The 11,998-nt window shown below is 44.4% G+C and overlaps 1 protein-coding gene across 1 annotated transcript in view; it reads right to left on the minus strand.

Annotated features, from left to right (window-relative positions):
* Positions 1-11,770, minus strand: part of LOC108097521 (irregular chiasm C-roughest protein) — a 115,413-nt gene extending 103,643 nt beyond the window's left edge. The window contains 1 exon segment of the mRNA XM_043209067.1: positions 11,536-11,770. The gene's annotated coding sequence lies outside the window, so the exon portion shown is untranslated.
* Positions 11,771-11,998: the final 228 nt, after the last annotated feature.

Consider the following 11,998-nt stretch of genomic DNA (forward strand, 5'->3'; position numbering starts at 1 on the left):
AATAAAAAAATCATATGACTTGCAAAGTGTTTTTTCTATCATTCAATTCCATTAAACTATTTAATTCAACTATAGCCAATTTAGTAGAACCAACGAATGCAATTAAATAATTACTAAAATAATTTTCCAAACAAAAAATCATTTTCTTCCAGTGTAGCTTAACCATGACCGTGCCGCAATAGTTGAAGCTTCAGTTGTTCATGGCACCGCATCAGACAAAACACTTTCTAATGAACTTTTCGGAAACAATTCTGCAGAAAATCTAAATCTAAATCTGAATACGAATACGACTGCGATTCCGAATGCGGTGGGGTGAAAAAAAGAAACAGGTAAATTACGTGGCCATAGACCATAAAGCCGCAAACAGAGAAAGGTGTACCAAACACCGAGTTATAGACAGGGCCAAAAAGATTGGGCGAAATGGGCGAAATGGGGGAGGGGCCGGCTGGGTGACTAACAATGGCGAAAACTGTTAGCCAGCCATGACGATGACAACGACAGAAAGACAGACGAACGGAGGGCTAAAATTGAATGCAAACTGGTAACAGAAGTGGGCTGAGATTGTGAAGAGGGGAGGCGAAAGGGAGGTCACAGAACGAAGGGCAAACTTTCGTGCGACCTCAGATATAAATTTTTGGGAAAGTAATATAAAAGGCAAAAGTGCAAATTCCACCCGCCCGGCACCCCGCTCGAAAAACTCGTCACTATCTGTGGCCATCGCTGCGATAATGATGACTCCGGTCGAGCTTTTGGAAATTAAAATTGCATAAATTATGCAAAAATGTTTGAAACTCCGGCCGGCGCAACTGCAGCTGCCACAGGTCACACAGATGAGTCGACCGGGATGCGAGTAAATCACTTTGATTGCCCTTGGAGTTCGGACTGGGAGCAGTCCCCGGAGGGAGTGCATTATTTTCTGCTTATTATTCCGGCACACACAGAAAAAGCGGCAGAACGGCCAAGGAGCAATCAGCCATGGGTGGGGAACAGGGGTTAAGGGGGTTAAGGGGATGGGGGAGGATTGAGGGGAGCGCTGCCAATCGTTGATTCATCATGCGAGGAGTGGGAGCCATCATCGATATTCATGTTCTCCAGCCGGGTTAACATTTCAACTCAAGATGACTTCGGTATTAACACAAAGAAAAATATCCATATACTCAAGATATTAACTATTAAATGCAGAGAATCTAATTGAAATATATAGTAAGATATATTCGGTTAACAAAACTTTGAACTTTCGTATATCAAACTATTTAAAAGTAAGTTGCGTCATCGATTATACAGATTTCTCTCTGTGCAATTATCGCCGAAGAATTCAAAGGAGCGTCGCAGACTGAATTCGCTGAATTGATAATTGGCAGGCGCTCAGCCTCCGCTTCCCGATTTGCCGTCTGGCCCGAGGGCATTAATTATTTATAGACAGGGCAAATTGTTTGGACAGGACTCGCCATGAATGGCAGCGTTTTGTTGGGCAATTGCTGGTCATTACCAGTTGGCTCGGGTGACTCAGTCGCGGTCTACCTGTGTTTTTCTCCTCTTATCAGAGGGAGTGCATTAAGTGTGCATTAGTGCCTACCTGAGGTCGCCGTGGCTGGCTGATTGTTTTACACAGCGAGGAATACTCGGGCAGTTGGGTATTTAAAGCAGTGGTTTTTATCAGCTATTAGGCAAGCATGAAACCGTTTTCTTTTAGAGAAAATGGTATAACTGTGCTTGTCAAGTTTGTTTAAATTTACTTCATTATTTTCTGATCCTACTTGGATGTTACCGAAATAAAATACAAGTGTTTTGTTTACAAAACTGTTTGTAGCCCCAAAAAAAGAGGCTTGGTCATGTTTGGTATTATTTTTTTGAAGAGAACCCCTTCTTACTTTCCCCTTCTTTACTGACAAACAAAATACAAAACCAATTAAATGTTTTTCCCCCAGTGCAGCTACAACTACAGTCCGAACCCGAGTCAATGGCCCGGCTTATCAGGCTCGCATTTCCTCAAATTGTCGTGCTGTCATTTCCGCCGCACGTGTGTAATCAGGGAGGCGTAAAGTGTCGCCCGAAATGCTGCCGTCGCATAAATCCCGCTTCCTTTGGAACCGAAAACTGGGAACAGGGAACCGAGAACCGAGAGCAGCGAATGGAGAACCGCACTCCTCCGATCCGCTGGAGGGTCCCCGAAACCAATCATGACATTCCCAGAGCGGACGAACAATTAAAGGCATTCACAAAGAAACTAATTTCGCCCTCTCGAATAACAAACTCATCACTCCGGCTTTGTTGTATTATATTTTGTTTATTGAGTGGGGGCGGGGCCCAGAATCATCAGAATGAGTCAAGCTGTGCGAGGCTGAAGAGAAACAAGACCGGATTTCATTTTTCATAGCCAAAACAAACGAACCTCACATCGAGCGGGGCTTTATTTTGTAATTTCGCACTTCATTTAGCGTTAAATTAACAGCAACAAACATCGTTCGTTCTCGGGAACAAGAGACTTGGACTTCTTTCTTTCGATTCGTTTGAGGCACGGAATAACCATAAAGCGTCGGAGGTTCCGTGGGTTCTGGGTCTGGAAAGAGCAGACGGCGGAGCAGACTCGCACGAAATGCCATTTAATCATAACTCAGCAAACTCGGATCCGATGGCAACTAATCTGGAGGAAACCGGAGAGCTGCAGAATCGGAAACCCTGGAGCGGGACGGACTGGAGGAGCGTGTTGCTGCATAAATAAGAATCAGCACGCGGCTGCAGCAGCTTAAATGGAAAAAAAAAAAAAAAATAATATAAAAAACAGAAAGAAGTGGCAGTCAGCGGTGATGCGCTTCACTGCAGCGGAACGACAACAGCAACTACAAATGCGACTGCAACTGCAACTGCAACATCAAAAGCAGCAACAACCACTCACAAGGCACTGCTTTGTGCCATGTTGTACAAGCCGGCAGAAAACAAACGCAGAACGATAGAAAAAACAATAAATAAGGGGGCTAATTTGTGGACCGAAGCTATGGATACCCTCAGCCAGTCACAAGTTATTAATTTCCTTCCGAGAATTCCCGCCTTTGACAAGTGCTTTATGGTTTTTTCATTAAGTTCCTTTGATTTTATTCAATCGTCTAGACTTTCTCCTTCTTGTTTTTTGATTTCTCAGAAAGGATGTCTTACATTTTCTGTAAGGCTGGAACTTCACGCAATGTATTTTCCTTTTCCAACTAATTACATAATCCGTTGCGAAACACTTAACTTTTAAGCGTTTATTGGCAAGATGTTAGCTGTTTGGCAAAGATTCCTGTTGCAAACTTGTTCGGCAGCATTTGAAAATCCTAGCAAACTGTTTACAGGCCGTTTTAGTGCATCGAAAGTAATTTACCCTCTGGTAGGAAAAGGTCACCATGCGAACGAACAGCCTAATCTACTTCGGGCAAATCCAGTTTCTCACTGATCGGCAGAAGAGTCAAACGAACGACATCTAACCAAGCAGAGACTCATAAATGCGCAGTCGCAGCGGCAACAGCAACACCAACAGCAACAGCAACAGCAACAACAACAAGAGCAACAGCAACAGCAACATCAGCATCGACAACGGCAACTGCTTCAGCAGCAACATGAATGGATTGTTAAATGTGAAGGCCACATGCCTTTGCCAAAGAAATGCCAAACGATGCTCAGTCGCTGGGAGACGATTCGGAATAGCCAAATGCAGCTGTGCAGGCCAACTACACAGAGAAAAAGCTAATAAATAAAATAAGTAATATTCTTAATCATAAAAGTAATCTAAAAAAACATGTTAGTTCTACTAAACCTGCTAGTTCCACCAATCAGCATAAACTGTATATAAAGTAACTCAATCGCTTTATCGTAATAGATAAATATTTGAAATAAATTTATAAATTATTTTTAATAATTCCCTTTCCAACTTTTATGTTCTTTATTCACTCCCACTAATCAGTTAATAATTTTCGAAATTATTCTCCGTGTGGCACCCTCGACCCCGCGATGAACGCCGCTAACGATGCTGGCTGCGCATTAAACGCTCAGATTTCTTCGGATTGAATAAAGAGTTGCCCCTTCTTCTGGTGGCTGTTGTTGCTTCTTCTGTTACTGCTGCTGCTGCTGCTGCTGTTGCTGCTTCTGCTGGCCAGGCAGCCTTTCATAATCGCAAATTGATGTGCCAGCCAAGCAACATCTTCGTCGCTGCCTCGTCTTCCCTTCAGCTGTGCAGTGGAGCGTGGGAGCGCTTCGAATGTGGAAACTGGCCAGGGAAGCGGGTCTATCGGTTGGTGGGTGGCTTACATTGGACTCCAACTCAGGAGGGAGGAATGGGGGTAGGAGGGGGGCCTCTTGGCTAATGCCATCCATAGTGCGGCGATGCCTGCTTTCGGCCAGCTGTGCGTCGGAATTGATAACCGCGAAATAACAAAAGCGTCTACCAACTGAAATTCGCTTCATTCAATTTTTATTTATGACTTCTTTCGGCTTTCATTTCAACCGAGTTTCGCATTGGCTTTGGTTTCACTACACTCGCGGTTAGGTTACACCAATTGGTTACGGCAATCCAAGCTAAAATTGAAGATATTATTCCTACGAAATACATTTTATTATTTAATTTTAATATGGTTAAGCAACCGATAAAATTCTTCAGCTGTAGTTGAGTCTGCAGCCATAAAAACAAATGAATTCCCAACTAGAGTATGCCCATCTTCGGCCATCAACGACTCGCCTTCGTGGTTTTTCCGAGATTTTGTTTGTTTTGGCTTTTCGCATTGATTTCTTGTTAATTTTACATTTGCAGCTCGCTGGCTTTCCTTGGGACTTTTCCCCCAACCTCCTCCCCATTTCATTGTTTTTTCTGCAACTGGCGCCCGCTTTTGTCGGCTTTTGTTTTCGCTTTTCCTTTATGGGGGTTTTCCTCTGCTCATTTCAGTGTTGTTCTTCTGCTCCTCCGCCTCAGCGGAGAGTGGGGAAATGGGGGGAGTGGGGAGGGGTAGTTATTGTTTTAGTTAAGTTGACCATTTGTATACGATTCGCTTATCTGAGGACCAACTCGGCGTCCCCCAACTGGCATTTGCGGCCTCATTTATTTTCATTTTCTTTGTCATAACAATCTTTTTATTCTGCTCATTTCTGATGCTCCTCCTCCCGTTCTCTCCTCCTCTTGACCTCTGACCTTAACACATTTCTCGTGTATATTGCTGCTGCTGGGCCGCTTTTTATTCGGTTCTTGTGCTAATGCAATTGCGGCAACAAATTTTATTTGACCATGAAATGCCCGAAAAAGCAATGTGAATGGCATCAAATCAAATTAACATAATTGCCACAGATTTGTGACTTTTTTTCGTTGACGGGTGGATGGGTGGAAAATATGACCGAGCTGTTTTCTTCCGCTGTCCAAGCTCATTAGCAGCCAGCTTCGAAGATCCATCCACTCAGGTTATTTTCTGCTGCATTCCCAGGAATCTCGGTAAGCGGCTTAAATTTTTTTGGAGAAGGGGGCACGAACGAGGCAGCATAATAATAAAGTTAAATAAACGGACAAACAATAATGACAATTGAAGATTTATGAGGCCCCGAAACGAGGCAAAGGCAACGAGGTCTCGTCATTTTTTTCGGGATGAAAAACCAGTTGTGATGAGGCATTTTAGCATTCAGCAGCCGCACGAAGTTGTCGGATCATTACAAGTTGCACGTTGCACGCTGCACGTTGCACGTTGCTCGCTGCTAATTAGATTGCAGCCAGAAATGTGAACGTTGCCGTTGCCGTTGCTGCTGCCGAGGCTCCACTGCTCCTACACATCCGAGACGTGATCGGAGATCACTGTGCGACGCGGAAAGGCAAAAGTGTGTCAATGTCTGTGAACTGGAACTGGAGCGTTGAAACGCCGATTTCGACTCGCTTCTCTGCTCCGCTCAACTCAACTCAGCTCAACTCAGCTAACTCTTCTTTTCTGGCTGCATTTTCATATAATTTACAGGCCAGAAGAAGGCCCTGAAATGGAGCCAACCGAAAGCAGTTAGTCCGTCTGCCGGTCTTTTGTGCTCGCCTGTGATTTCGGGGGGCCGAGAAGAAGATGGGGGCGGTGGCGTGGGGCACTAAATTGCCCACATGTGTACCCGAGTACAGGTGCATGCAGCAGAGCGGCAAGCTCCGCATCTCCAGCTCCAAGATCTCAACTCGACTCCAGCAGCGTGACCCGGCACTTTAGCCCACTCTGATGGCATTGGAGTCACGTCGTCGCTGCAAATTGCATTCCGAATATCCATTGGCGGACTTTTCAGCCATCCTCAGCCGTCCTCTTCTGCTTCTTCTTCTTCACTCCACTCCGCCCCGCTAATTAATGTGGGCGTGTCGGGCAAACAAAGTGCTAAATTTATCTGCTCCTCTCCTCCTTTAACCAAATAATGTGTGCCGTCCAAGAGGGACATTAAGACGCCTCTCAAATTGGCTGCATTCCGACAAAAAATGTGCCCTTTGGAAAAGGGATCTTAATGGGGAAGTCAAGGTTTTTCAGCAAGAACTCTAAGCTGATTGTCAAAATTTAAAACAAAATAGTAAACATTTATAATACTAGTACCAAACTATATGCAAAACTATTAGTGGAATATAAAAGAACTCTATATTAACTAGATTTGTTTCTAATAATATTCTTTTACTTTGATAAATTTACTGTATGGTAAACTTTAAAATCTTATTCACACCTTTATTTATTTTCCAGTGTAGTAACAATCAGTACTCGCCAGTTCAGGGGTCGAAACGAAGGCGTTTCTGCAACACGTGCCTCCACATTCGCAGTGCGTGGCAAATTGCGCGTGGAAAATGTGAAAGCGGCCGGGCGAAGATCGGAATCTTGGGGAGCTGATTTAGAGGCAAATCGTTTAGGTAATGGCCACAGATGACAGACTATGAGCTGGCACAAATGACGGGGCCCGAAAGCCAAGAAGAAGGAGGGGGATCGGGATCGCGGCCCATCAATCAGAGGCAGCGACAAATTATGGAACTTCTGTAAACGAATCGTGGACAATGTTCGGCTGCCAAAAGGCATTAAAACCCAATCAGAGGCGAGACAAGACAACCGAGGGAAGGGGGAAGTGGGAAGTGGGAAGGGGGTGTGGTGCGGCCATCAAAGTCATCAGCTAATGAGACTTTGACTGCGCTCAGTTTTCGATTTGCCGCAGGAGGCAAATACTACGCACAAAAACTATGACGGGCCCAACTGTCAACGCGTGTCGAGCGCGGAAGAAACCATTTGGCCGCCTCCGAGGAGGGCGGCGTCGCTCAATTAAAGCTTCTTTCGGCATCGCTCCCCCAGTCGACCGGTCCAAAAAGAAATCAATTAGTGCGAAATTAGCCAGGAGAAGCGAGCCAGGGTCAAAAAGCGGACAAGCCCTCGCTCCGCCAAGAGTAAATCATCTCGGACCTTCCCAGTGGTCCATTGTGGCTTTGGCTTTGTGGCTTTTGATATGGGTCCGGCTATTTGTATCTAATGAATTTTTAAGCTGAAAATTATTAGACATTTGACTCCAACTCGCTTTTGATTGCCATCGGAGACAATCCGAATTTAAAGCTCGACCTGAAAGATACCCGTCAGTTTTATGTAGGTTGAATTTTGTATTTAAAAGAAAGTTAAATAGCATTGATAATAAAGGAAACATATTTAAGCACTTCTACAATGATTCAGAAGCTCTTTTAAAATGTTTCTGATAAGTTCAGCTACAAATTGTTTTTGTTACATGGTATCATAAATACATTATACCCCAACGAAATATTCAGAGGGCTAAATCATCATCACATAACAACAACAATGAGGCAGCAGAGTGATAACTTAATCTTAAGTGGATTTGGCTTTTAAATGCCAGACACATGATGGGCGATCACAGCCCGCCCGTGGAGGGGATCAAGTGGAAAACCCCAGCTCCCCGATATTTCCGCCTAATTGCAGCAGCCCCTGTTTACTGACTTATCTTGCCCCGGGTGAAACTTCCCCCTTTTTCACTCGGGATGCCCCTTAGGATCGCATAAATCACAGTCGAGTGCATTTAATTAATTTGTGCCTAGTGGAAAAAACAATATACGAAATGAAAAGTTGTGGAAGGCGCGGCGGGGAAGGGGGAAAGAAAATTCGACAAAAATATGAGAAAAATACAAAATAAACTAGGGGCACAATGGAAAAGTTGCGCTTGCAGCTGCCACACACAGAAATTTGTTTTTATTTGCATCCCACTGTTGTGTTTTTCTAAATGGAAATTTGAAATTTTAGCCGCAGACTCTGTGGCAGGTGCCATTCTAACGCTTACTGCTCACTTTTTGCCTATTTTTTTTTTTTGTTTTCCCCGCCCATTTGGCTCGGTTACTTGTTCTTCTGTTTTTGCCATGTTTCTGTTTGGCTGTTAGCTGTTAGGTGTTTGTTTGTTTGTTTTTCTGCAATCTCTTCACGGTGGCTAGTTCAGATTTCCAATTATTGGATTTCAACACCCCCGCAACGGAGTGGCTCATTAGAGCAAGTGGATCTCGGAAAACGACTTCCGATTGCCCGCATTCAATATGCAAATTGACGGGGCCAACTAAATCGCAACTAATTGCCACTATTTTTCCGCGAAAACGCAAGTCGATGCAATCGATTCGTGGAAAACACCACTGGCCGCATTCAAAGGCAAAGGAAAGCCTAGCCGAGATTGGAATTCCCAGGAAATTCGCCAACTGGAGTAGGGCAGCTATTGACTCAAGGACCCTTTGGCAGGACACGGCCATGCTCGTCCTCCCGAGCATATCAATAATTCCCATTAATTGCCTGTCTAGGTAAGCACTCCTCCTCTCATTCCCTTTTCAGAGGCTCACTTCCGTTTCCGGCTAACTGAGGGCGAACTGAGGGGGCGGGCCGCACTTGCTGCACTCGGCTAATTCTGCTTTAATATTCAAATTTGGTTAACAAAAACGAGAAAATACCGGAGGGCGGTTCGGATAGCTTGTTCTGTTCTGCAGCTCCATTTGTTGATGCAACTCCGAGCAGTTGCACCAGCCGAAACACGAGGGGTGGAAGTTTGTGTTGCTTTTCCAAACTTACGCCACATACACTATGGGAAAATATTCATAAGTGCTTGCCAATACATAAGTCTGTTGCTTATTATTAAAAACTATGAAGTACCTAGATCTCCTTTCGAAGGAAGGTCCTTTCAAAAGGGAATGGTTATTTCTAAGTAAACCTTATATAATTAAAATGTAAAGCAGCTTTCATTATTACAATTTCTTTTGCAGCACACCTTTATAGTTCTCTATTCTCATTTAAAAAGTAAAAATGTTTTTTTTTTTTTTCTGTGCATAAAATGCAGACTGAAAGCGAACCGAAAATGGAATAAAATCCAACGCAACGCTGAGGCGTTCTGCTTGGCCAGTCACGGCAACAACAAAAGGTAAATCGGCATGTGAGTGTGTCGGCCATATACTCGTACTATACTATACATTCATAAGCGGGCGGGTTTAACGAACTAGGCTTTGTTTTTTGGTCCACTCTACTCGCCCGTACTCGCCAAACAAACTAATTTGGCCCTCGCTTCCGCCCCTTTCCCCCATTCCTCATTCTCCATTCATGCTCCTCTGCACACACACACGCACACACTTATACACTTACACACTTACACACTGATTCCCTCATTCACCCGTTCCCCATTTTCACATTTTCACAATTTCGCAATTCTAAACATTTTCGTTTATTTTCATTTGGAGATAAGTAATTTCTGCTCCGTCTCGCAAAAACCAATTTGATTTGCGAAAATTTTTAATTCGATTTTCAGTAAGCCTTTTCAGGAGTCTGCTGTCAAGGACAGGCTGTAGTAAAGGAAATCAAATAAACAAATCAAATATTAAATGTGCCATTTCAGGCAGTTATTCGGACCGAATGTCGTGCGAAATATGAAATTGTTCCTGCTATCGTCCTAAGATTTTCCTGGAAAATGCTGATTGGGTGGCAACACGGATGTGGACGGTGGATGAAAGGAAAGCCTCCTCTAACTCCGCTCTAACTTGCCACCACATGTGCAAAAGATAAAACCCCGATATTCGGGTGGTGCTGCAACATTTTTCTTATTTACGAGCCACGTAGCCATAAAAGACGACATAAATTTCCTAGAGCAACTCCTGCCTGCCGAAAAACCGTAGATTTTCGTTGCCAAAATGCAGGCGGCAGTCGAAAGCCGTGAGGAATAAAGAAATTGATATAAATGCCGGGCCAAACTCGCACATCATTGCGGGGGGAAAAAGGGGACTCGAATAAGGATGGATCGCACACATTGCGTTGAAATTGCGCGAAATGTCGTCAAAGTTTGTCAAAATATTTAAATGAATGTCTGCTTGATGCGCGGCATGATGATTCAATCTCGGTTCGAGTCACTTCCCACTTGCCACTTGCAGGAATATATTTCGAAGGACTCGCAGGGCCGACTTTAAGTTGTCGAAGGCTTTTCCTAATGGCAGAACAATCTTCGATTATTACACCCACAAAGGCACTCTCGCCACTCACGGCAATAACCATTAATAAAAATGTTTGGCATTTAAAATTAAACGACTCCGCCGCACGTGCCGTCTGTTTTATTTTGGGGCGGAAAACAGAAACTTTTAGGCAATTTCGTTTCAATTCGAGTGTGGAATTTAAGGCCATTTGCATATCAAAACCGAGGGGAGGCGAGAGTCCTTTTGCCGCGCAGCTGGCGACGATTGCGAATCGGCTCCTTGACGGAAAACAATTAGCGGAAAATTCTCTCAACTTTGCCAGCGGAATTCGCGCCCAGCGATTCGACGTAATTGCAGATACTTTTCGGCATCTTCGAGGGGGGAAAGTGTTTCCCCACGGCCGCCCAAATATCATTAACATGAATTTATAAACAATCGCGGAGAGGCTTAATTAAATTTCCCCCACCATTTTCGGGCGAAGGAACTAAACTTCTGCGGAGGACTTCAACTCCTTTGGCGATCCCATAAAACATTCACTGGCCGTAAATGTGTGTGAACTTTCGGAGAATGGCAATTTTTTAAATAATTGTCCATAAATATAAGCGGACATAAAAAGGGCAACCGAGCGTTTAATCCGTTGTCGCATTTAATATATTGGCCATTCCGCTGAATGGAGTAAGTAAAGTGAGCTCGGAATCCTTTGGCTCATAAAATGTCAAGGAAATTTTTATTGATGAGCCAAAGGCGAACGACGACAATGAAAACACAACGCTTTCGCCTCGCCGAGATTTACTCTCGTCCTTGCTGCTCCTTTCCACGTTCGCCGTTCACTGTAGTTGTGACTTTATTTTCATTTTTTTTGCTTTTTGCTTTTTCGAGGACACGCCATAACCGATGGCCGGGAGTTGGGCCCGAAGTAAAACTGTGTCAAAGTGTTCCCGGCACCTCCACACACACTCGCATTCAGATGATGGCACTCAGCACACGGTACACTTGCTAATAGCAAGGTTAACAAAACAATCCGGATCAAAATCCGCTGACACGTGACTCCAGGAAAAACAACACGCACGCATAACACTTTATTTACCATATATCTTCGGCTATACCTCATTCAATATCCATGCGATTCCGATTCCCCGTATGTGCAACAATTCTCGGTTCTCGGCCTGTTACTCGTTCACTGTTCGAATCTCACTAGTCACTGTTCACCGGTCACTGTCACTGTTTACTGGTTACTGGTTAGTGCTCACTGTCACTGGTTACTGGTTCCCTGCAGCGTACAAGTCGCGTGAACGCAGCGCCAGACGTTCGATCCGCACGATGTCCCGAAATTAACTGAAACCTGGAACTGAAACTAGGGGCCTCGCAGATACGTACTTCACAGATACGAAATGTTAGCCCCGTCGTTCGCTAACAGCACTGTTATCCGACTGGGGAATGTTGGCCGAGAGAAACTGAGAGACTTCTCTCTGGGAACCAACCCGATGAAACACGAGCGACCTACGCCAACCCACTCGAACCTGTTGTGTTTACGTTTTTTCATGCGCTCGAATGTGGCAGCCACCCGAA

This window comes from Drosophila ficusphila, unplaced genomic scaffold (genome assembly GCF_018152265.1).
Source record: "Drosophila ficusphila isolate 14025-0441.05 unplaced genomic scaffold, ASM1815226v1 contig_791, whole genome shotgun sequence".
Lineage (NCBI taxonomy): Eukaryota > Metazoa > Arthropoda > Insecta > Diptera > Drosophilidae > Drosophila > Drosophila ficusphila.